Source organism: Nomascus leucogenys, chromosome 16, assembly GCF_006542625.1.
Source record: "Nomascus leucogenys isolate Asia chromosome 16, Asia_NLE_v1, whole genome shotgun sequence".
NCBI classification, from domain to species: Eukaryota; Metazoa; Chordata; class Mammalia; order Primates; family Hylobatidae; genus Nomascus; species Nomascus leucogenys.
Window position 1 is genome coordinate 52,682,694 of NC_044396.1, and position 27,367 is coordinate 52,710,060.

Below are 27,367 nucleotides of genomic sequence, written 5' to 3' on the forward strand. Positions count from 1 at the left end.
TCTGAATGTTGGCTCAGCAAGAAATACAAGTCTCTGTGTCTATTTTTCAGGTGAGAATAAGTGTGTATTTTGTCAGTTTCTCTGTGTCCCTGGGCAACTGCTTAACTTAATCCCACATTTAATAAGCCCAATGATAGATATTTTTCATCTTGATCACAGAACTGAATCTGTCCTAAAGCATTCACTGACGGTTTCACATCTCGTGAGGAAGTCCACAGTAGTAAATACTCACGTAAGCCTTAAGATTAGATCTTTCGTTCAGTGGTCACTCAGCAGTTTCTCTGAATTCTCAAGAAGGTTCAACAAAAATATTCTGTAATGTGCTGGCAAGGATCTACAGTAAATAGAAAATTCAGTTATAATAGAAGTGTGGTGAGAAAAAGAACTCACTGTTCTATTAAATACAGACAGGTTACTGAGCCTGAAGAAATTCTCTAGAAAATCTGTAGGTGAGGCATCAACTTGTGAGGCCAGAAAAATACCTGATGAGTAACAAAGTAATGAAAAGGAAGGGCTTAATAGAAGCTGCTCTGTGGCCCACAAACAAGAAAGCAAGACAGAAAGATAAAAGAATAAGAATCAAATCATGTGCCATCAGTAAAGAACAAATTGGGCTCCGAAAATTCACTCTCAGTCATTACTTGGAATTCAGAATGCATATTTTTCACATTATAAATGGAGGCTAGATCCCAGATTAGTCCACAAAAGCATTTTTATAAATAAAATACTATTCATAATGGGAAAAAATAAGCTTAAAAAGCCAATACTTTCATTTAAACCAAACAGGATACATTTAAGAAAAAGTATTTCTAATCTACCTTGAATGCTGGTACTTAAATCTCTTTAAATCTGTTCCCTTCCCTGTCTTTTCAGCATGAAAGAAAACCTGGCCCAAATCTATCTGTAATCTTCTTTACATAACCTGACCCTGCTCCCCTGCCCAGGCTGCACTTCTCTGCACTGAGAGACACTATGAGGGCACCCTGTCTGCCCACTCAACTCTTCTCTGGAGGGACCGTGGAAGCAGGGTCATGGGCAGGCAGTAAGGACCACAAAAATAGCAATATTAGTTCATGAAACAAACATTCACTGTGTGCCTGAAATGTGCCAGATACCATGCTATGAAGTCCAAATCCCAAATTCCTGGTCAGGGTGAAATATAGGTTAACTTTTTACTGGTCATCCTTGCTCATTGTTATCAAACCCCTGTGAACAAATTTACATAGGGAAATAATTAATGGTATTTTACAAAGCTCCATTTACAATATGTAAGTCAGGTTGTATCATAAAGGCTATCAGTGCTAGGCTGGAACTGATGACAATAGCTGACAAACTGTATGTGAGGACCAGTCCCACACGAGGGTCAGTAAATATCACGAAAACATGGTAACACACGAAACATCTATGCTCCTCGTTTCCTACTTCTTTTGTGATACCACAGTATCAATTTAGACAAACTTCATATCACGGAGCCACTTACCTTGATTTCCTTAAACAAATATTATGATTCACCCAAAGCCTAATATTTTTCCTCTCTTGTCCTGACCTTTAGAGCTGAGTCTTTAACGACTAGAGCCTGTCTCTAATGTATGATTTGGCTTCAATTTTCAATGTTAATTAAAATGGTGCAAGTGGGTTATTCTGGATGTGGTAGAGCTCACATTATGGAAAAAGAAAAAATTTTGTTTTTCATCTAGAGATGGAATTATAGTTCATATGGTTATGCCCCCAAATAATCCTAACGTTCTCTTAAATCCACAAGGAAGACAATGCTTCTGCAATTTTCTTTTCTTTTTTTTTTTTTTTTTTTTTTTGAGACAGAGTCTTGCTCTGTCGCTCGTGCCGGAGTGCAGTGGTGCAATCTCGACTCACCTGCAGAGTTGCAGAGGCCTCCCGCATTCAAGCAATTATCCTGCCTCAGCCTCCCCAGTAGCTGGGACTACAGGCATGTGCCACCATGCCTGGGTAATTTTTGTATTTTTAGTAGAGATGAGATTTCGCCATGTTGGCTAGGCAGGTCTTGAACTCCTGACCTCAGGTGATCCACCCACCTTGGCCTCCCAAAGTGCTGGGATTACAGGCGTGAGTCACCGCACCGAGCCTGCCATTTTCTTTGGATATTACAATGCCCCATAAGAAAATACACTTGAACAAATTACAGATTTGTATGATTTCATATATTATACAAATTCATTAGAATAAATTACTAGAAACCTGCCAAGAAAACTTCCAAGACCTCAATTAGACCTTACTCACTAGACTCTATTAATAGCTTCCCTAAGAAGTCATAAAGCAAATACAAATCAGAGCACATATTTAACGACTGTCAAATGGGTGAAGAGGACTAAAGACTTTTTTAAATTAAACTTTCTGAGATAATTATAAATTCATATGCAGTTGTACGAAATAACAGAGTGATCCTGTGCACCCTTTACCCAGTTTCCCTCAATGGTAACATCTTACAAAACTATGGTACAACATCACAACCAGAATACTGACATTGATATAGTCAAGATACACAACATTTCCATCACCATGAAAAATCTCTCATATGTTGCCCTTTTATAGCTATTCCTGCTTCCCGCCCATGCCAGTCTCTCCTTAACACCTAGAAAACACTACCTAGTTTTCCATTTCTTTAATTCTGTCATTTCAAGAATGTTGTATAAATGGAGCCATACAGCACATACAGGAACCTTTTGGGATTGGCCTTTTCACTCGGTATACTTCTCTGGAGATTCATCCAGGGTAGCTGTGTGTATCCACAGTTTGTCCCTTTTTTATTGCAGAGTAGTATTCCGTGGCATGGGTGTACCACAATATAACAGTTCGTCTACTGAAGGACATCTGGTGTCTCCAGTTTTTGGCCACTGTTAAAGCTTCTACAAACATTTGTTTGTATGCGACCATAAATCTTCATTTCTCTGGGATAAATGGTCAGGTGAGCAACTAGTGAGTCATATGAAGACCTGAAGATTGTGACTAAAAGACTGTTGAGCACGAAGGTGTCTATTTCCCCCATTTGAGAATAATGTAAGGTCACCTTTGGAGTCATGTGTCTCGGTGTCAGGTTATTTATGGAAGAACCTGTAGGACCGAGCATTTGCAAGGGCACAGGTGGATGTACCGGCGTTTACCAAAGGGAGTGTTTAATAAGAACCATTCTTCAAACAGAATTAGAGGCACTAATAAAAGTGTGAATAATGAACCAGTAATCTTTCAAGATTCACTGAGGACTGAGTCTGTGCTCCTGTGAATGGATGTGAAACCTAAGTAAACACAATGAAGCCTGCTTGAAGAGGTGGGAAAAGTAGCGGGGAGAGATATGTGATAGTCTGACTCTCCTGAAAGGCACTACTCTTAGGGGTGTACCATAGAGAGACAATTTTCTTGTCAGATGCTGTTAAAAGAACTTGATTACTCCACCCGGAATGTATACGGAGCTGGACTGCCTGGGTTTGAACCCCAGCTCAGCTACTTACTAGCTGTATGACTTAGCACTCAAAAATAAGCTATTATCCTTTTCAGGCTAGACACAGCTCTGGGGAGACAGTCCTCAGCCGTATGGAAGAAAGCTTGCATACAGCACTGATCCCCTGGTAATAGAGCAGCTTCTGATAATGGGGTGACATCTAGTGGGCAGTAAAGACCTCCAGGAAAGAAAAATAAAAGAACTGGTTCCTGGCAGAGGAAAAACCACATAGTCTAGTGCAAGAACAGTCAATATGGGAATAACCACGCCCCAGAAAGCATGCTGGTTGCTGACCAGGGCCCTGGTTCCCAAGGAACAGTGTCCATGAGGAACGGCGTCCACTGACTGGTTCAGAGGCAGACTAGCTGGCATTGTTAAAAGCAGAACTTTGGGGGTCAGGTTTTTGAGGGCTGGTGCAGCCTGACACTTAAAACTCCTCACTCTGTGCTCTGTGGCACTGCCTGAGAGACTTGAAGACGGAGTCATTTAATCCTTTCACATGACGCAGTCACTTAGATCTCGGCAACAAGAGCTTCTTATGTCAACCAGCACGCTTGTCTCAACCCAAACAACAATCAAAAGGTTTTGATGGAAGCTTGTGATTCACTGACTTGATGAAAAGTCATGCCTAATTTTCTTTTATATCTCAAATTTTAGATCCACAATCTTAGGTCAATCTGTAAAACTTTAAGATATAATAGTATTCTCAATGGTTAAGGACTAATAGAGAGAATGTATATACTTATAATAACTAAAAATTGTTCTATATCCAATATCAACAAGAATACATAATAGATGGATTTTTCATTTTGAAAGGCCATTTGGAAAGGCAAGACTAAGTACCACATTCTTGCTTCAAATGGACTGACTACAATATGCCTACACAAGCAATTTTGGTCAGAGATCAAAGCACCAGACATTTCAGCAAAATGCAAGGAAAAAACGACATAGCTGGAAAGATATTCTATCAGATCTTATTGCCTTTGCCATTTTCTAATGTCAAAGAAAAGTACTACAACTATAAAAATGAATGATACACAGTAAATGAAACCCCCAAATCTAGATTCTATCACTTGGTTATTCTTATCCTTTTAAGAGGATACAGCTGTTTCAAAACATAATCTCAGAGAACTATAAAAAAAAATTTCCAATGAAGTCATTAAATCCTAACTGCCAGTACTTTAAAATTACTGTTCTTAAAACCTGAGCTCTGCAAAAATCCAAAGATATTGGGCAAAGTTTTAAAAAGCCATGTTGAAAAGAAATTTAGCTGTGAGCAAGTAAGAATTTTAACAATTTAAAATCCTTCCCAGAACATTAACAATATATTTCTTCAGTCTGCTTATCTTCAGCAGCTACTTAAACAGCAACTATTTCTCTAATAGAGTGATCTTAATTCCCAAGGCCCACAGACATTGAGTCTAGGGCCATACTGCTTTAAGTGGCAGAGTGGGGCTTCATATTTAGTTTGTATATTTCCAATGTGCCCTGCAGCCACTGTAAGTTGTCAAGATAACCAGGAGAAAACAGTTCATGTAAAACTTTGTTGCTTGTTCACAACTGTCCTAAAATTCCTGCCAGAATATGTTTCTAGAAGCCAAGAAATAGGTCTGATTTGTCTATATACACTGGCTGACTGCAATGCCTGGCACATTAAGTTTCTTGAAGTCTAGACATAGGGAAATCCAATAATTCTTTCCTGAAAGTACACTCAATTAAGTTCACTGTCACATGATTTTAAAGTAATATTTTTTTCTTATGACTAGTTCTGCAGTGCATTGTAAAAATTTTTAGGAAATAAATATGAAAAAAAAAGAAACTAAAAGCTGCACACAATCAACCATGAATCAAATTCATGATTCAACCAACCATGAATCAAAAATATTTGGGGAAAAAAAATTGCATCTATACTGAACACGTATGTACAGACTTTCTTTCTTGTCATTATTCCCTAAACAACACAGTGTAACAACTACTTCTGTAGCATTTACATTGTTTTAGGTATTATAAGTAACCTAGAGATTACTTAAAGTATATGGAAAGATGTGCATAGGTTATATGCAAATACCATATCATTCTGTATGAGGAACATGAGCATCTGTGAATTTTGGTATCTGCATGAGGTCCTGAAACTCATCTCCCATGGATACTAAAGGATGACTGTATTCTATGTATGTACCATAATTTTACTGAATTCCTTAGCACATTAAAAAAGAATTTGTCCTATATTTTTCCTATCACATAAATTCATTGACGTTTTTGGCTAATCAAAATGTAAACAGAATTTTGTGATGAAAGCTGTCTAATGTATGGCTGTGGAACTAGTCTCTGACCAGTGAATAGTTTTACTGTGACAGCAATCTTGATGCAATGCTTTCTTTGCTCACTGCAAAACTTCTAAGATTCTGGTTTATGGTTCATCCTAAACTAGGATGAACTTGAGTTCCTTATTTCTCTTATTTTTTGGAAAATTGTATTAGAAGGGTCTAGGAAGTAAATTCTCACTGATCATATGGCTAAGACCCCAATTTTTAACCTTTTAGTGATCTGTCCTAAATAAAGATAAAATATGTGAATATTCATTTGGATTCTTTAAAAAAGGAAAAGAGTTGCTCTCTTTCTGTAGGAAGTAAATAAAAGAAGGAACCAAGAACACTATCCTTTTAGGATATCCCAGTACTATGAAGAACATTGGAAGGAAGGAGTTTATAAGCAGAATCTTCTGAATTTTATTTCCAAGGCTCAATAATAACAGAAGTTCAAATTTTTAGCAAATTTTTGGAGCAATTTTTAGGCAGATGTGGATCTACTACACACATACATTTTTATTTTATATCCAACTTTGTAGAAAACACACATTTTGTGGTATTTCCAACATTTCAGTCTAATGTGGCCATGTCTAAAATTCTTAACTTTGTGATATCTTCAAATACAAAACTATTGGTAACTTCATAATTAAAACTATTAATGCAGTAAAAGTGAGGTTAATTTGAAGTATGGGAATTACAGAATAATACTTAAAGACAGGCCACTAGCCAGGTGCAGTGGCTCATACCTATAATCCCAGCACTTTGGGAGGCCAAGGTGGGATGATTGCTTGAGCCCCGGAGTTCAAGACTAGCCTGGGCAACAATGCAAGACCCTGTCTGTACAAAAAGCAAAAAAGCCCAGTTCATTGTGTTAAGTTCACATAATAATTAAAACTCGGTTAATCAGATATTACTTAGTAGATGTTCTTCTGGAATTAAGCTTAATGAAAAGAGAAAAAAGAATTTCTTGTTTGTTATGTCTGGTATTACTATGCAAATAATTGCTTGGCAACATTCGAGATACACAGTATTCTACATTTATTAAGTTATACTGCAGGCACAGTTCTAAGTGTTTTTCCTGTAATAACTTATTTAATCCTCATAGAAACCCTACAAGGTACATGCATATTATCACTATACTCATTTCATGAGTAAAAAAAAAAAAGTCACTAAGTTTGTTTCATAAGATTTTTTGTTTAATGAATTACCTTAGCAAATGTCTTCATAAAACATAAGGGAGAACATTACTCTAGCGTACACATCCCATATAACTCTTTACAATCATTTCATTCAAAGTGAACTTCTTCTTAAACTGTAGAAACAATACCTGGAAATGTCTTTTACTTTACAGAAAATATTCTAGCACACGTAAGCCAAATTAACTCTTTTTAATCATCTCATACAAAGTAAGTTTTTAAAGTATGGGAAAATAACAATAAAATATTTTTGGAAAAGTCTTCTACTTCACAGGTGACTAAATTCTTAGACTCATTATTCTCAAGTACTTCCTACTGCTTGGGATAACAAGAAAACACCTAAATTTTTATTTCTCCATCAGGAAATCAAAAAACACCAACAAGGATTTCTGATATATTTCTGGCAATATTTATATTGCTTAACTATTATTTGTTTGCATTATTAAAGTTTAGTTACAATTCAACTTTTAGAAAAGGTACTGGCTTAAGACAAATCAAAATTAATTGCTCACAAAAGGAATGCTTGTTATTTTGGATATTCTATTTCACATTCTAATATCTTAGTATTTTCCAAAATCTTTACTATGTAATTTTACCACGTTTAAAATTCTTAGCAACGGACTTCCTCCTCAGGAGGTTTTTAGTTTACAGTCTATCATTACATAATAAAGTTATTTGATTCTTTAAAACTGTCTTTTCTAGTTGCAACAGCACTTTATTTATATGGCCTAAGGGTGCCACCTTGTGGCCTGCGTAGGCTTCAAGTTCAACTTCAGCATCTAGTACGGCATAAGCAAGTCTGTACCTCTGAAGTTTCTCTGTTCCATTTCAAGTTATTTACCATAATTCTCACTAACTGAATTTGTGAAAATCCAAAGTTGGGATGAAGTTCAATTTTCCTTTTAAAAAAACTTTATCAAGAAAATTAATAGCAAAAATATGATTCCAGGCCTATTCAGAAACCTAAACCTCATTAAACCCACCTTAGCAGACTTTACATAAAGTGATACTTAAATGGCATTCTAACTCATTCATTTATTGTGTTGTTTCAAAATATAAGAATTGTGGGTTTTGCAAAATATTCCTTATTTTCTAAATAGTCTACAAAATTTAAACCAGACTTCACACTAAATAAGTTTGAAGGTATGAGATTGTATCCTTAGAAGAAGCTTAACTGTAATAGTCATGTGTTGCTTAATGATGGGGATATGTTCTGAGAACTGCATCGTCAGGTGCTTTCACTGTTATGTGAACAGCACAGAGTGTCCTCAGGTTCCTACACAAGTCTACAGGACATAGCCTACTACATGCCCATGCTATACATGACTGTATTTCCATAAAATTCTTAGAGGCGGAAGGCCATCCGACATCATTTAACTCGATATCATTATTTTACAAATAAGGACACTAAGACCAGAAAGGCTGTAACTTTGCTACTTTACACGCTACCCTCATCCCCACAGGTTCTAGTCCTATTCATGATTCATTGTCGAAATATAAAATGCAGTCGTGCACTGCATAATGACATTTTGGTCAGCGATGGACTGCATATATGAAGGTGGTCCCATAAGATTAGAATACAATATTCTTACTATAACTTTTCTATGTTTAGATACACAAATATTTACCACAGTGTTAAAACTGCCTACAGTATTCAGTACAGTAACATGTTGTAGAGGGTTGTAGCCTAGGAACAACAGGTCATACCATATGGCCTGGGTGTGCAGTAGGCTCTTCTATCTAGGTTTGGGTAGTAAGTACACTCTACACAAACAATGAAATAATCTAATGGTGCATTTCTCAGAATGCGTGTGCCTGTCATTAAGCAATGCATGACTGTACATCATCTTCAACGTAATAGTTTATTTTTCACAATTCTATTGTAATTTGTCCCTTTCCATGCTCTAGATTATGTGCTAGATGGGTGCAAGCATGTACTGCATCCTTCATGCAAAACATATATCATGACAGTGGGTGGACAAGGGCCTTCCTCCCTACACTATAAAACCTGGAGGATCTAGTGGACTTCTTTAATGTGGGGTCTGCTGTGTGTGAAGCTATGCAAATCACTGTAGTCTACATTTACCATATGTACATTTATGGCCTAGGTAAACCCTTAAAATTCAGAATTCCTTACATATCCTTATTACACTCACATCCCACCTCACTCACTCCAGCCTCCAGGGGCCCTTGTAAATAAGGATATACAACAAAAGACAACTGGACAGCGGACTAAGGAGATGACTTAGTCAAACTGTATTTTTAAAATGGCATGTTTGTAGAACAGACATGAAATGACTGAGAAATGGTAGAATGACTCATATGTGTGGTATTAGATGTATTTCTTCTCTCTCCACTGGAAATGTTGATTTAATGCAGAGATCTTTGGTAGAAAGGGAATAAATAGTCTTATATCTAAGGGAGTTGAGGAGTGTCTGTAGCTTTAAAGGGAATCTGTGGCTCTTTTCCTGCTGTCTCTGCTCTGGACTGGGGGTAATCTATTTTGGGAAGGAGTCTTTTTTGAAAAGAAAGTAGGAAGTACATGCTCAGAAATGGCTCCAGGTTCACAAAAGATAAACAGAGATTCCCTGCCCCCAGGTTTTCTAGCCTAGTTTATGAGGATAGAAATAAATAAAGGATTATAGGCAGAAGTTGTAATTTTGGCTAGTGCTTTCCTCATGCTGCCAATTAGGAAGGGGTGGGGCAAGAAGTGGAAGACACCGATATTCTAAAGCAGAGCTCAATCACTAGTCCTGATAACTCCTTCAGCAGAGTAATAATTTCAAGCAGAAGACAATGAATTACAGCAATTCTCTTTCTGAGTGAGCCCTGGCCCCTACACACAGCCTCTCCTATTAAAATGGTGAATCTGTGAGTTAGCTCAGTTTACATGTGTGTACTCAGAGCATTCTGGAGAATCTTTCAGAAATGGGAATAGAGGATGATAAGTTCCTATATCAGTTTCCCATGGACCTATTTTCGCAAACTGCCCAGAGACCAGAGACCTGCTCATTGTGACTAACATGGGAAAGAATGGTTAAAGACTACGGATCTTAAGTTTTAATAGCTACATAGCTCTTCCAGATTTGCTGCTTTCCAGGAAATGTCTTTAATAAACAGGCTTTGTTTAGACACTGTCAATTAAAACCAATTCCTAGTGTTAGCAACTGTTAATACAAACCTTATTTTCCTTCTAATTCTTATTCTCAATCTCAAAACCATTTAATATTTTGCCATTTGTTCTATAACAAATACTAAGGAAACTGGGAATAATATGGTAAATTTCTTTATCTCAAAAAACAATTTTCTAAATGACTTGTAGATAGGAGCAGGACACAATATAAAACTGTTAAGAACTCGTTTTTAAAAGTTTGAACAACTGCTAAACTTTTGTCCTTGTACTCAAGCGAACTACAGTGTTAAGCAAAGATAATTATGATTTAAAAATTGTTCTTTAAAATGCTATCAGAAGATAATGGCTTCACAGTCTTCAAACAATAGGAGAGTAAGTTTCTTGTTTTTAAATAAATAAAACAAATTACACTCTCAGGATTGACAAGCTTTGGATTTGGGGAAATTAACTATAATATGAAATGTTATATCTTAAACTGTAGAGAAGTATAAGAAAAGACACACAAAAACAAATTAAAGGCAAACTTCCAGGTTTATGGTAGCTATTAAATTTACCACTAATATTTTTGCATGTCCTCTTCAATGATACTACCAAAATAAATCTATTCCAAATACATCTAAATATTTTTATTCAAATTGTGTCCTTTCATACCATGTCTCTCTGGCCTAAGTTTTTCTTTTTAATTATATTTTATTGGATGGTTTCAGGAGTGTAACTGAAATCATTTAAAGATTAACCCAAGAGTTCTTAATGTCAAAGACCTTTATCTCCACATCACTTCCATCACTTAGGTGGACTTTGCACACTTAGAACTTAACTCCACCGCCCAGATCTTGACCCACAACTACCTTTTATATTCCGTTACACTTTAGGAAATATTTCTCATTTATGTCTCTCAATCTCTCCCTCACCCTCCTTTTGGCTACCCCAAGCAGGAAGAAATCTGCCCGTACAACCATCCCGAACTCTCTTCAGCCAGCTTCTGGTTCCTTCTAAGGCTCAACGCAGATCACTTCCACTTCCACCAGGAAAGAAAATACCTTACCCATCCATGGGACCAGGACATAAAGAAGCAAGGACAACGAACATAAGTATAAAGTTGGGGAGAGGCCTAGCAATTGGAGAAAAGACTATAATCAACATCTAAAAAGAATTGAGCATTGGATCAAATCTCAGTGTCAGGATTCTGCTAACCCCAAAGTACAACTTGCCTCTCACTCTAGACAAGGCTGAAGCAAGGAAAAACAATCAAGTGATCTTAAGTGATAAATAGCGAAGGCAGTTCCAGACTTGAATCAAGAGATCCATGATCTGTGAATTTATCAAGAATTATTTTTCAGGATAAGCACTAAGTACTAGACACCAATCAAAAGGTTTGTATCTTAGGTCCTAACTCTGCCATTTTCTAAGGTACTATCTTGAGTAGTCCAATTCTAAGAGTCCCAGTTTCCTCACTTGCAAAACTGGGATAATATCTGTCTTTCTTACTTCACAATATTTTTGTACAGAACTTTAAAAACTATAATGAAATATACAAATATAAGATGCTATGTATTTTTTCTTAGTTTCTTAGTAAAAGTTCCCCTCAAAATAAGTTCACTTTGAATTAAGGGTAAAAGGATTTCCACATCTTGGTAACAACAAGTAAAAGGAATTCTGCCTTGAATGGGGTCGGGGCAACAACAGGAGCAACTCATAGAGTTTGGTGCTCTTCACAGAGTGAACAAGCAGAGAAGCCCAAGGAGACAATAACAGCATTGTACACTGGCACATGAGTATGTACATAGGGCAGATCCACAGTCCCAAATGGATATGTTGCCATGGCCTTAATATCATATCTAAAACCAGCACTCCAGAGGCTGGGTGTGCTGACTCATGCCTGTAATCCCAGCACTTTTGGAGGCAGAGGTGGGAGAACTGCTTGAGCCCAGGCATTCAAGACAAGCCTGGGCAACATAGTGAGACCTTGTCTCTAAAAAAAAAAAAAATACATATATATATATATTATATATATTTATATATATTATACATATATATTATATATATTATATATTTTTATATATATTATACATACATATTATATATATATATGTTGGGTGTGGTGATGCACACCTGTAGTCCCAGCTACTCGGGAGGCTGAGGTGGGAGGATGGTGATATAATTTGGCTTTGTGTCCTCACTCAAATCTCATCTTAAATTGTAGTCCCCACATGTCAAGGGAGGGACCTGGTGGGAGGTGAATGGAGCATGGGGGTGGTTTCCCCCATGCTGTTCTCATGATACTGAGGGAGGGCTCACAAGATCAGATAGTTTTAAAATTGGTAGTTTCCCCCACACACTCTCTCTTGCCACCATGTAAGACGTTCCTTGCTTCCCCATAACCTTCCACCATGATTCTAAGTTTCTTGAATTGACACACAGTTCCAGCCATGAGGAACTGTGTGTCAATTAAACCTTTTGTTTATAAATTACCCAGCCTCAAGCAGTATCTTTATAAGCAGTGTGAAAACAGACTAATACAGAGAATTAGTACCAGGAGTGGGGCACTGCTATAAAAATAACCTGAAAAAATGGAAGTGACTTTGGAACTGGGTAACAGGCAAAGGTTGGAACAGTTTCGGGGGCTCAGAAGATATGGGAAAACCTGGAACTTCCTAGAGACTTGCTGAATGGTTTTGACCAAAATGCTGATAGTGATACGGACAATGAAATCAAGGCTGAGGTGGTCTCAGAAAGAGATGAGGAACTTACTGGGAACTGGAGTAAAGGTCACTCATGCTATGCTTTAGCAAAAAGACTGGTGGCATTTTGCCCCTGCCCTAGAGATCTGTGTAACTTTGAACTTGAGAGAGATGATTTAGGGTATCCGGCAGCAGCAATTTCTAAGCAACAAAGCATTAAAGATGTGGCCTTGATTTTTCTGAAAGTGTACAAATGTGTTCATGAAGAGATAATCTACAATTGGAACTTATGTTTAAAATGGAAGCAGAGCACAAAAGTTTGGAAATTTGCAGCCTGACTGGTAGAAAAGAAAACCCCATTTTCTGGGAGAAACTCAAGCATGCTGCAGAAATTTGCCTAAGTAACAAGGAACAGAATGTTAATAGCCAAGAAAATGGGAAAAATTTCCCCAAGGCATGTCAGAGATCTTCACGGCAGCCCCTCCCATCACAGGCCAGAAGGTCTAGGAGGGAAAAATGGCTCTGTGGGCTGGGATCAGGCCCCTGCTGCTCTCTGCAGCCTCGGGATATGGTGTCCAGTGTCCCAGCCACTCCAGCTCTAGCCATGGCTAAAAGGGGCCAGACTACAGCTCAGACCATTGCTTCAGAGGGTGCGGGGCCCAAGCCTTGGCAGCTTCCATGTGGTGCTGGGCCTGTAGGTGTGCAGAAGACAAGAGTTGAGCTTTGGGAACATCTGCCTAGATTTCAGAGGACATATGGAAATGCCTGGATGTCCAGACAGAAGTCTGCTGCAGGGGCAGAGCCCTTATGAAGAACTTCTGCTGGGGCAGTGTGGAAGGGAAATGTAGGGTTGGAGCCCCCCACAGAGTCCCCACTGGGGCCCTGCCTCGTGGAGCTATGAGAAGAGGGCCACTGTCCTCCAGACCCCAGAAAAGTAGATCCACTGACAGCTTGCACCATGCATCTGGAAAAGCCACAAGCATTCAACGCCAGCCCATGAAAGCAGCCACAGGGGCTGTACCCTGCAGAGCCACAGGGACAAAGCTGCTCAAGGCCGTGGGAGCACACCCCCTTGAATCAGCGTACCCTGGATGTGAGACATGGAGTTAAAGGAGATTTGGGAGTTTAAGATTTAATGACTGCCTGGCTGGGTTTCAGACTTGCATGGGGCCTGAGGCCCCTTTGTTTTGGCCAATTTCTCCCATTCGGAATGGGAGCATTTACCCAATGCCTGTGCCCTCATTGTACCTTGGAAGCAACTAACTTGCTTTTGATTTTACAGACTCATAGGTGGAAGAGACTTGCCTTGTCTCAGATGAGACTTTGGACTTGGACTTTAGGTTAATACTGGAATGAGTTAAGACTTTGGGGGACTGTTGGGAAGGCATGATTGGTTTTGAAATGTGAAAAGGACATGAGATTTGGGAGGGACCAGGAGCAGAACTATATGTTTTGGCTCTATGTCCCCATCCAAATCTCAAGTTGTAATCCCCACATGTCAACGGAGGGACCCGGTGGGAGGTGATTGGATCATGCGGGCGGTGTCCCCCATGCTGTTTTCATGATACTGAGGGAGTTCTCATGAGATCTGATTTTTTTTTTGAGACAGAGTCTCGCTGTCACCCAGGCTGGAGGAGATCTGATGGTTTTAAAAGTGGCAGTTTCCCCTGCATTTTCTCTCTCTCCTGTTGTCATGTAAGATGTGCCTTGCTTACCTTTCACCTTCCATGGGGATTCTAAGTTTCCTGAGGCCTCCCCAGCCATGAGGAACTGTGAGTCAATTGAACTTCTTTTGTTTATAAATTCTTTAGAGCGGCGTAGACTAATTCAAATGGCTTGAGCCTGGAAGCTTGAGGCTGCAGTGAGCTGTGATCATGCCACAGCACTCCAGCCTGGGCAACAGAGTAAGACCTTGTCTCAAAAAATAGAATAAAATAAAACAAAGCCAGCACTCCATACATATACTGCAGACTCTGCTCCAAAATTCTCTGCCAATGGTAACAATACCTCCCTAGACACCCTGGTTTCAAATCCTTGATGCTTTCTTTTCTCTTGACAGTGAATTAGACACAAAGCCCTGTCAGTTCTGTCTTTCATTGTCCTGCAAATTCTTTTTCCATTTTATTGACACTGGCTTCACTCTTAATTTGTGCCCTAACAAACAATTTTATACATGAAGTTTTCCAATGTCTTCCTAACTGGTCTCTCAGTCTCATTCTCTCTTCTGTCACCCTCTACACCCCCGTCAATCGCATTAATCTATCATGTACATTTTTTCATCCCATGCTTTGTGAACATCACTTCCAAGCTAAAAGTATTTTTAGTAGCTCCTATGGCCCAAGCATGACCTTCTACCTTAGCTAATCTCCATTTCCACTTTTGCCTCTCTACAATCCGTTCTCAATATAGAAAAAAAAAATTTCCAAAAGCACAAACCATTTCCTTTCATTCCCTTACTTGAAATATGTCAATGGCAGCCCAATGTATTTAAGACAACAGCCAAATTCCTTAATAAAGGTTAATTATCAGGCTACAAAGCCCTGATAATTTTGTTCCTGCCTACCTCTCCGAATTCATCTTTAACCATTCCCCCTTCTTGTTTTCTACACTCTACCCCCAACTTGCCTCCTTCCTGCCTCAGAGGTGCACTTACTTTTCTTCCTGCTGGAATGTACTTCCGCTGGATGGAGAATCACTCAGGTCTCAGCTCAAATGTCACTTACTTCTCCCCACGTTACTTCTCACATCACCCTGCTTACTTTGTTCGTGTTCTTATTACAATCTATAATTTTCTTATTTATGTGCTTAATCATGTATTGTACATCTCCCCAGTTTGAAAGTAAACTTTGAGGGCATGAGTTTGTCTTGTTCCACACTATCCACAGTATTTCGCATTACCTATTACACACTAAGTGCTCAACCTGTATCTTTTCTGTTAAGTGAATGTATGGTCCAAACGTAAAGTATGCATTCAAACAAGTCTTTCAGTGGAGTCTGGAAGTCAGTATAAATGCTTAAGTAATAACAATGAAAATGAAGGCATTCACTGAAGATGGCCAAAAAATATAACTAAACTAAAAATGTGTGGCAAAAATGCGGTACCAATAAAACTGATATTACATTTAAAAAGAAATCATGTTCATATGACTACTTCTTGAACATCTTTTAATGTCCGAGAAATAGGAATATTTAGAAATAATAAACATTTGTTGACTCCTTCCATAAGCAGATACGTATTAGATAGAAATTCAATATGATATACACCTATTATGTATACACAAAAATTTTTAGAAATAATAAATTTTTTTAATTAAAAAAAATTTAAAGATTTACCCAGAAATGAAAAAAAAAAGTAGTTTAGGTATTTCACACTTATTTCATATAATATGGAACACTAGCATTAATGCTGTTTTTTTTTTTTTAATTCAGAATTTTTTTTAAACAGATGGGGTCTCACTATGTTGCCCAAGCCGGCCTCAAACTCCTGGGCTCAAGTGATCCTCCTGCCTTAGCCTCCCAAAGTGCTAGGACTACAGGTGTGAGCCACTGTGCCCAGCCTGGAATGTTTTAACAAGTTAACTGTTCAACACATTTAGAGTAAAAAATAACATTTCAGAACATTAAAAACCCATAAATTTATAAAAATACAAGTGTTAAGCATACATTGCCATTCTAATAGAAATTAGGAAAAAAAAGTGAAACATTTTAAAAGAAACCATATAAAAATGGGGAAAATTTAAATAATCACTAAAAAATTGAGAATAAAATTCTGATTTCTTCAAAAGCACAATTTTGCAAAAAAAAATTGCATTACTAGTATCACAGCTGAGCTGTGAGCATATTTTTTATTACTTTATCTTTTTTAAAACGGTCTTTATTTTTCAGACCAGTTTTAGGTTCACAGCAACAATGAACAGATTTCCCATATTCCCCCACCCTGCCACCACCAGAGGGTACATCTGTTATAACTGATGATCCTACACTAACACATCATTATCACCCAGAGTCCATAGTTTGCATTAGGGTTCACTCTGGTGTTATATATTCTATGGGTTTAGACAAATTTACAATGACATGTATCATCATTATAGCATCATGCAGATTAGGTTCACTGCCCTAAAAATTTTCTGGGCTCTGCCTATTCATCCCTCCCTCTACCCAACCCCTGATATTTTTATTGTCTCTATAATTTTGCCTTTTCCAGAATGTCATATAACTGAAATCATACAGTATGTAGCTATTTCAGATCGACTTCTTTCCCTCGTTAATATGTGTTGTTTTCTGTATCTTTTCATGGTTTCATAGCTTCTCTTTAGGACTGCATAATATGCCATTCTCTGTATGTATTACAGTTTATCTGTTCACCTACTGAAGGACATCTTGGTTGCTTCCATGTTCTGGCAATTATGAATAAGGCTGACATGAACATCCACATGCAGGTTTTTGTGTGGACAGTTTTTCACTCCTTTGGGTAAATACCAAGGAGCATGATTGCTGGATGGTAAGAGTATGTTTAGTTTTTTTAAGAAACCACCAAATTGTCTCCCAAAGTCGCTGTACCATTTGGCATTCCCACTAGCAATGAATAAGAGTTCCTGTTAATCCACATTGTCACCAGCATTTGGTTATCAGCGTTCTAAATTTTAGCCATTTTAGTAAGTGTGTAGTGAGATCTCATTGTTTTAATTTGCATTTCCCTGATGACATATGACATGGAGCATTTTTTTCATATGTTTATTTGCCATCTGTATATCCTCTGTGATGAGGTGTCCATTAAGATTTTTGGCTCATTTTTAAAATCAGGTTGTTCATTTTCTTTTTTTTTTTTTTTTTTTTTTAGTACAGGGGACTTTATTGATGGTCCACGACCAGGTAGTGCTCTTTGTGGGGTCTGCATGGAAATTATGAGAGGAGGTGAGATTCCCAGTGTGGTGGGGAACTGAGCATGGCAGGGACTGCCCAGAAGCTGAAGGTCTCTTTCTTCCTCTTGTGCTCTCACTGGGGCTGGTTGTTGAGCAGTCTTACTCCTTGGAGGCCATATGCGCCACCACCCTGTTGCTGTAGCCAAATTCACTGTTATACAAGGAAATGAGCTTGACAAAGTGGTCACTGAGGGCAATGCCAGCCCCAGCATCAAAAGTGGAAGAGTGAGTGTCACTGTTAAAGTCAGAGGAAACAACCTGGTGTTCAGTGTAGCCCCAGATGCCCTTGAGGGGCCCTCTGACACCTGCTTCCCACCTTTTTGATGTCATCATATTTGGCAGGTTTCTCCAGATGGCAGGTCAGGTCCACAACCAACACATTTGCAGAAGGGACATGGAAGGCCATGCCAGTGAACTTCCGGTTCAGCTCGGGGATGGCCTTGCCCACAGCCTTGGCAACACCAGTAGATGCAGGGATGATGTTCTGGAGAGCCCCACAGACATCATGCCAGTTTCCCACAGAGGCCATCCACAGTCTTCTGGGTAGCAGTGACAGCATGGATTGTGGTCACAAGTCCTTCCACAATGCCAAAGTTGTCATGGATGTGCTTGGCCAGGGGGATTAAGCAGTTGGAGGTACAGGAGGCATTGCTGATGATCTTGAGGCTGTTTTCATACTTCTCATGGATCATGCCCATTATGAATATGGGGGCATCAGCAGAGGGGGTAGAGATGATGACCCTTTTGGCTCCCCCCATTAAGTGAGCTCCAGCCTTCTCCATGGTCATGAAGATGCCAGTGGACTCCATGGCATACTCAGCTTCAGCATCACCCCATTTGATTTTGGTGGGATCTTGCTCCTGGAAGATGGTGATGGGATTTCCAATGATGACAAGCTTCCCATTCTCAGCCTTGACGGTGTGGTGGAATTTGCCATGGGTAGAAATACTGGAACATGTAGACCATGTAGTTGAGGTCAATGAAGGGTCATTGATGGCAACAATATCCACTTTATTAGAGTCAAAAGCAGCTCTGGTGACCAGGTGCCCAATATGGCCAAATCTATTTACTCTGGCCTTCACCTTCACCATGTCTTAGAGACATGGCTTTGAGAAGAGGATGGTGAGCACTGAGCGACCCCAGCCAGTGCCCATACCCACCTCTCTTTTTGTTGAGTTTTAAGAGTTCTTTGTGTATTTTGGATAACAGCCTTTATCATATATGTCTTTTGAAAACATTTTGGGCTGGGTGCGGTGGCTCACACCTGTAATCCCAGCACTTTGGGAGGCCGAGGTCAGCAGATCACCAGAGGTCAGGAGTTCGAGACCAGCCTGGCCAACAGGGTGAAACCCTGTCTCTACTAAAAATACAAAAATTAGCCAGGTGTGGTGGTGCGCACCTGTAGTCCCAGGTACTCGGGAGGCTGAGGCAGGAGAATAGTTTGAACCTGGGAGGTGGAGGTTGCAGTGAGCCAAGATTGTGCCACTGCACTCCAGCCTGGGTGACAGAGTGAGACTCTGTCTCAAAAAAAAAAAAAAAAAAGTAAAGAAAACATTTATCCCAGTCTGTGCCTTTTATTTTTATTCTCTTAATGATGTCTTTGCAGAGCAGAGAATTTTAATTTTAATGAAGTCCAACTATCAATTCTTTCATACTGTACAATTTCAATTAAATGACACTCTGGGAAAGACAAAATTAAAGAGACAGTAAAAATATCCATGGTTTGGGGTTAGAAAGGAGGGAGAAAGGAACAGGCAGGGCACAGACGATTTTTAGGGCAGTGAACCTAATCTGTATGATACTATAACATGGAAACATGTCATTATAAATTTGTCCAAACACACAGAAAATGTAACACTGAGTGAACCCTAATCGTGAAAGAAATCATGCCTTCAGTGTCTTATCTAAAAAGTCATCACCAAACGCAAGGTCATCTGGATTTTCTCCTATGTTATCTTCTGGGAGTTTTATAGTTCTGTGTTTTACATTTAAGTCTGTGATCCACTTTCAGTAAATTTTTATGAAGGGTATAAGTTCTGTGCCTAGATTAAATTTTTTTTTGCATGTAAATGTCCAGTTGTTACAGCATCATTTATTGAAAACCTATTTTTCTCCATTGTATCCTTTGCCTTTTTGTCAAAGATCAGCTGAATATATTTATGTAGGTCTATTTCTAGGCTTTCTATTTGGTTTCATTACCATAGCTTTACAGCAAGTCTTGAAGTTGGGTAGTGTCAGTCTTCCAATTTTGTTCTCTTTCAATTTCGTGTTGGTTATTCTGGGTCTTTTGCCTTTCCACATAACCTTTATAATTAGTTTGTCAATATCCACAAAACAACTTGCTGGGATTTTGACTGGGATTCCATTGAATCTATAGATTAGGTTGGGAAAAAGTGGTATCTTGACAACATTGAGTCTTCCTATCCACAAGCCTGCAACATCTCTCCATTAGTTTAGTTCTTCTTTGATTTCTTTAATCAGTTTTGTAGTTTTCCTCCTACAGTTTTACATATATTTGTTAATTTCTTTTGGAGGGTGCTAATGTAAATGGTATTGTTTTTAATTACAAATTCCACTTGTTCATTGCTGTTATATAGGAAAGCAATTAATTTTTGCATATAACCTTTGCATCCTGCATTTTTGCTATAATTGTTTATTAGTTCCAGGAGGGTTTTTGTCAGTTTATTCAGATTTTCTACATAGATGATCATGTCATCTGCAAATAAAGGTAGTTTTATTTCTTTATTCCCAATCTGTATAACTTTTATTTATTTTGTGTTTTGAGATGGAGTCTCACGCTGACACCCCAGCTGGAGTTTAGTGATGCGACCCTGGCTCACTGCAACCTCTGCTTCCTGGGCTCAAGCGATTCTCCTGCCTCAGCCTCCCGAGTAGCTGGGATTACAGGCGTGAGCCACTGTGCCCAGCCTGTATAACTTTTATTTTCTTATCTTACTGCATTAGCTAGGACTTCCAATATGACATTGAAAAGCAGTGGTGAAAGGGAACATCCTTGCTTTGTTCCTCTTCTCAGTGAGAAACCTCCAAGTTTCTCACCATTAGGTATGCTAGCTGTAGGGTTTTTGAAGATCTTTTTTTATTGAGTTGAGGAAGTTCTCCTTTATTTGTAGTTTACTGAGAGTTTTTTCGTAACAATAAACAGGTTTTAGATTTTATTGAATGCTTTTCTTACGTCTACTTATAGGATCCTGTGATTTTTCTTCTTTAGCCTAATGAATGTGATGAATTACATTAACTGATTTTCAAATGCTGAAGCAGCCTGGCATATCTGTGACAAATTCCACTTGGAGAGGATGTGTAAGTATTTTTGTACATTGTTAGATCTGATTTGCTAATATTTTGTTGAGGATTTTTGCATCTTTGTTCATTCGAAATATTGGTCTATAGTTTTATTTTCCTGTAATGTCTTTGCTTTTGGTATTAGGGGAAAGTTGGCCTCACAGAATGAGTTAAGAAGTATTGCCTCTGCTTCTATCCTCTGAAAGAGGTTGTAGGGAATTGGTATAGCTTCTTCCTTAAATGTCTGGTAGAATTCACCAGTGAACCCATCTGGGCCTGATCCTGTTTTAGAAGGTTATGGATTTTTTATTAAATTTCTCCAATGAATATAGGTCTATTCCGATGGTTTCTTTCTTTTTGTGTGAATTTTGGTAGCTTGTGCTTTTTAAATAATTGGTGAATTTCATCTAGGTTATCAAAGTTGTGGGCAGAGAGTTGTTCATAGTATTCCTTTATTATCCTTTCAATGTCCATGGGATCTCTAGTGATGTCCTCTCTCATTTCTGATATTAGTAATATATGTCCTCTCTTTTCTTACTGTGGCTAGAGGCTTATTAATTTTACTGATCTTTTCAGAGAACAAACTTTTGGTTTCACTGATTTTCTCTATTGATTTCTCATTTTCAATTTTATTAATTTATACTCTAATTCTTATTTCTTTTCTTCTGCTTACTTTGGGTTTAATTTGCTCTTCTTTTTCTAGTTTCATAACATGTAAGCTTTAGATGGCTGATTTTGGATCTTTCTTCTTTTCTAATACATGCATTCAATGCTATATATTTTCCTCTAAGCACTGCTTTTGCTGTATCCCACAAATGTCAGGCTATGTTTTCACTTTCATTTAGTTCAAAATATTTATTAATTTCTCTAGAGATTTTTTCTTTGACTTATGTTATTTAGAAATGTGTTATTTAGGCTGGGCACGGTGGCTCATGCCTGTAATCCCAGCACTTTGGGAGGCCGAGGTGGGCGGATCACGAGGTCAGGAGATCAAAACCATCCTGGCTAACAAGGTGAAACCCCGTCTCTACTAAAAATGCAAAAAAAATTAGCCGGGCGTGGTGGCAGGCGCCTGTGGTCCCAGCTACTCGGGAGGCTGAGGCAGGAGAATGGTGTGAACCTGGGAGGCAGAGCTTGCAGTGAGCCAAGATCGCACCACTGCACTCTAGCCTGGGCAACACAGCGAGACTCCATCTCAAAAAAAAAAAAAAAGAAAGAAAAGAAATGTGTTATTTAATGTCTAAGTATTCAGTGATTTTCCGGCTAACTTTCTGTTATCAAATTCTAATTTAATTTCTTTTGGTCTGAGATCAGATATTCGATGATTTCTATTTTGGCCAATTCCAAAACAGCTACAGCCTCACTCATTACTTTGTGCTTGTACTCTATAGAGATGGTTAACCTATTTACTATTCTGACTATACTTTGGGGCTTTTTTTTTTTTTTTTTTTTACATCAGTTATTGCCAGGTGCCCAAACATGAATTTAATATATTATTTTGACTCAAAATCAACTATGTGTTTGTAATTTCCTCAGATGTCCACTGCCTACCTAGACTCCATTCCTACCTGTTCCATTGGTACCCAACTCCATTACTCTTCACTGTTCATATGCTTTGGAGGGGTCAGTCTTTATTATCTAAGGCCATGTAACATATCACATTCCCTAGCTATTGTGGTTTATTTAAAGGTGAGCAAGTGACCAGTCCAATAAAACTCTTTGCTTGGAATGCCAGAGAAATACAGTCACTTTATTTTTCTAAAAATATGGTGTATAACTGAGATATCTAAATTTGCTTTTGTCATCTTTATATTTCATAGATAGCAAGTATAGTGAGGCAGAACAGATAAACAGGGCCAAGCCTTGGGCTTTTCATATTAAGGGTTATAAATAAAGGATCTTTTTAAGACAGTTTAAATTAGGTTTTCTGTTACTTAGAACAAAATATCTAAATGACACAGAATCTGAAGTGGTCATTACTATTTGATTTCCACTCTTATATGCTTCTGTCATTGTTCCTAAAAAGGAAAAAAATATTGTTTGTGGTACATGTTTCAGCAAAAGACAAAGGTCAAAGGAAGGGTGAAGTATACTGATATTTAACTCTCTTTGAGAAGGACCTGAATTAAGGCCTAAGAAATCTCATGTTCAGCATGGGAGATTGAACACTGACTGAGAGCTTGGTAAATTCTATAACTGACAAAGGAGACAACCTGAAGAACAAGTTGAAAGGATATTCTGAATAAACAAGTGAAATAAAAATAAGCCTATTGTGAGAAAACTCTTTTATAAGCAATCCACAGTTTTTGTGGTGTTTAAAAAAAATCAGCATTAACAGCCAATGGGCAAAACACAGCCAAAAAACTGAGGAGAGGGCAGAAGGGCAGATTTAAATTAAAGTAGCAGCAATGCTGGGCTACTGGAAAAAAGATGACTGATAGTAGGACTAAAACTGCCACCAAAGTTAAAATGCCTATATAAACTGTTTCAACAAAGTCATACTCAGAACATTTTTGTTTTTTTAATTAAACATACGCGGGCCAGGCACGGTGGCTCATGCCTGTAATCCTAGCACTTTGGGAAGCCGCAGCAGATCACTTGAGGTCAGGTGTTTGAGACCAGCCTGGCCAATATAGCGAAACCCCGTCTCCACTAAAAATACAAAAATTAGCTGGGTGTGATGGCATGTACCTGTAGTCGCAGCTATTTGGGAGGCTGAGACAGGAGAATCGCTTCAACCCAGGAGGCGGAAGCTACAGTGAGCTGAGGTTGCACCACTGCACTCCAGCCTGGGAGACAGAGCAAAACTCCATCTCAAAAACAAACCAACAAACAAAAAACAAAAAAACTTAGGCGAACCAAAAAAAGCATCATAATGTAATAAAAGAAAATATAGGTTATTTGGCTAGTTTTAATATGTTTACTTTAAAAAATAAAATACAGCAGAGTATCTAATGTCATAAAGACCCAATATGGAAAGGTAGCTAAATAAACCATTTGTGCTCTTTCATTTGTTTCTGATTTACTTGGTACCATATCTAATAATAATGTGCACAAATCTTTTAATTGATTGTATTCAGAATTTATTAAAAGTACCACTTATTGGATAGTTTATTAAATGCATGCAAGTATCTGTATATGATTTCTTTGGCATATGTGTGTTTAAGGCAACATGAGAGAGAGAGCTAGAGACAGGAAAGCTGTCCATTTTAAAATCAAATTGGTGTATATCTCCTGTTTATTCAACATGTTTTGGTCTTGGAATTGTTTCTCTAATAAGGTACTGGCAAGTCAAACGTTAAATTATTTAAGGTTTCTAAACACTGATTTGGTGGAAGTGCTAACAATCCTTGTGAACAAAGATAAGCTTCAGAAAAACTGAACAGCACTAAAAAAAAAAAGTATCTACTTTGGAAAATAATGATCCTTTGTAATTGATTTTGGTTTTAGATATAAAGTTTACATTGGTAATTCTAATGTCTGTTTACCAGTTTAATTTTTAAAAGTACTTGGCTGGGTGCAGTGACTCACACCTGTAGTCTCAGCACTTTTGGGAATCTACAGCAAGAGGATCACTTGAGCCTAAGGATTCCAGACCAGCCTGGGCAACATAGTGTGAAACCCCATCTCTACAAAAAAATTTAAAAATAAACCTTGCATGGTGGTGCGTGTGTGCCTGTTGTCCCAGATATTCGAGGCTGAGGCAGGAGGATCACTCAAGCCCGGGAGGTGGAGGGTGCATTCAGCCATGATTGTGCCACTGCACTCCAGCCTGAGCAACAGAGCAAAACCCTGTCTCAAAAAAACACAAGGAAAAAAAAAAGTACTTAGCCAGGTGCAGTGGCTCATGCCTGTAATCCCAGCACTTTGAGAGGCTGAGGTGGATCACCTGAGGTCAGGAGTTAGAGATCAGCCTGGCCAACATGGTGAAACCCCATCTCCACTAAAAATACAAAAATTAGCCGGATGTGGTAGTGTGTGCCTGTGGTCCCAGCTACTCAGAAGGCTGAGGCAGGAGAATAGTTTGATGCAGTGAGCCAAGATTGTGCTACTGCACTCCAGCCTGGGTGACAGAGTGAGACTCCATCTCCAAAAAAAAAAAAAAAAAAAGTCCTTATCACAAAGACATAACCATAAACTTAAGTTCTAATAATACTGAAAGTTATTTTAAATAGAAATCTTTTACAAACATCACAATAGTGTCTTTTATAGAATGCCTAGACAAAACCCAGTTCTCTAATTATTTTCCTTATAGGAAATCTAGAAAAAACCTTTAGTAGAATGGTACTAGTATGACAAATTCAATATTATAGTCTCAAAAGTTCTTTCATTTTTAAAGGATAAAAAAGTCAACATGGAGTCAGTGAAAAAATTCTACACCAGAAGCAAAGAGGTGTACTAGATCTACATGAAGAAAAGCACACCACTGAGAATTATTTACAATAAGAAAATGAAAAAAATCCAGAAAAATACTGTGCTCTCAGGGACATACAAAAAATTAAGAACTCAGGGTGGGGGAAAAAACAGTATTAAAGAAGACTGGGACTTAAAAAAAAAAAAGACTATAAGTTAAATGAAAACACAATAGAAATTTAAAATCCAAATTGTAAGCAGTAAGGAAATCAGTGATGGAAGGGCCTAACTTAAGAAGCTATGCAAAAGAAAAAAGTTAGAAAGGATGTGTGAGATGACAGCAAAGAGAACAAGAAAAGAGAGCCAACCAATGAAAAATTCCTGGAGAAAAAAACAAGAACAAAACAAAAGGCACCAACTTAATATTTTCCTTAGCTCAAAAAAAAAAAAAAAAAAAGATTTCAATGTATAAAGGACCTGTCATCTTTTAGATAAAATTATTGGATTTAAAAAATCAGTAGCTATAACCCTAAACTTTGAAATATTTTAATCATTTTACATCTACAATGCAACAGATGGCTGTATTTGCTATGGAAAAGGCACATTTATCCAGTCAGATGGTGTAAATCTGGTATTTTACTGCATACCTTGATTATTTTGTATTTGGGTTTGGACATTAACCTGCTGAGGGCAGAAACAAGAACCTGAACTCATGCCTTAAGATAAAAATTGCATTCTTTTTATACACTTACTACCTTTTGAAACTATGCAGTGGCTCAATCATGGCTCACTGAAGCCTCAATCTCCCAGGCCCATGAGATGCTTCCACCTCAGCCTTCCAAGTAGCTGGGACCACAGGTGTGTGCTACCACGCCCAAGTAATTTTAAAGTTTTTTGTAGAGATGAGCTCTCCCTATGTTGTCCAGGCTGGTCTTGAACTCCTCAGCTCAAGAGATCCTCTAGTCTCGGCCTCCCGAAGTGTTGGGATTACAGGCATGAGCCACTTTGCCCAGCCCACTCAAGGATTTTTATGGACTCTGAAATGTACTATGTAAAAAGGACAAGCTTTATTGGTTTAGAAAGTTAAGTATACATTATTATTATGATCAGCAGTAGGATAGCTATTTTATTTCCACCAGTCATTAATAAAACAATCCAAGTGTAGTAGGTATTAATCAGTAGCTTAAGTTAGAAATAAAAATTTACTATGGGAACGGCTACAGTGCTTTCAAATAACCGACATATGAAAAATTTACAGCTAACCTCTTCCAAAGAGCTGCCCATACTGCAGTCTCCAATGCCCTTCCTCCTGTTGTCTCTTGAAACCACACCAATCAGGTTTTCTTCCTCACTACTCTCCTGAAAGTGCTCTTGCAAGGTCACCAAGGACCTTCCTATTACTAAATCCAATGGTCATCTCCTAGTCTTCATCTTACTTGACTTGTCAATCAGCAGGAGGAGACACAGTTGGCCACTTTCTCCCTGAAAAACTCTTTACTTGGCCTTCAGTACTCCATACTCGCCTCTTTCTCCTCCTACCTTCAAAAGCCTCTCCTTTGTAATTATTCATCTCTCCAATATCTGGATGTGGAAAGCCCTAGGGCTCAATTCTCATTTCCTTACACTAGAGCTCATAGGCTCATGGCTTTAAATACCACCCTTCTGTGCAGGGGTAGCCAATCTTTTGGCTTTCCTGGGCCACAGTGGAAGAACTGTCTTGGGGCACACATATAACGATAGCTGATGAGCTTAAAAAAATACAACCAATCTCATAATGTTTTAAGAACGTTTACAAATTTGGGTTGCACAAGCTTGCATTAGTGACTCCCAAATTTCTATTTCCAGTTGGATCTTTCTCTTCAACTCCCATCTCTATAACCCCACTTGAACAGGCATCTCAAACCTAACTAAAACTGGCTCCACCTACCTTCACACTCAGTCTTCTCCATCTCAGTACACTGTAACTAAAGCCTTCCAATAGCTTAGGCCAAAGGCCACAGG

The 27,367-nt window shown here is 38.3% G+C and overlaps 1 protein-coding gene and 1 pseudogene across 4 annotated transcripts in view; both read right to left on the bottom strand.

Moving 5' to 3' along the window:
• The window catches only part of ANKRD46 (ankyrin repeat domain 46), a 60,152-nt gene that overhangs the window by 30,374 nt on the left and 2,411 nt on the right, over nucleotides 1-27,367 (bottom strand). For 2 of the 3 annotated variants that reach the window (XR_004026180.1, XM_003256063.1), the window contains exon 2: nucleotides 233-334. The gene's annotated coding sequence lies outside the window, so the exon portion shown is untranslated. Of the gene's footprint in view, nucleotides 1-232; nucleotides 1,945-27,367 lie in introns of those variants that run through there. The other variant, XM_030795081.1, reaches the window with a different exon arrangement.
• On the bottom strand, nucleotides 17,290-18,952 carry LOC100594294 (annotated as a pseudogene). Its single transcript, XR_179541.3, has one exon. The product of XR_179541.3 is annotated as a glyceraldehyde-3-phosphate dehydrogenase pseudogene (transcript).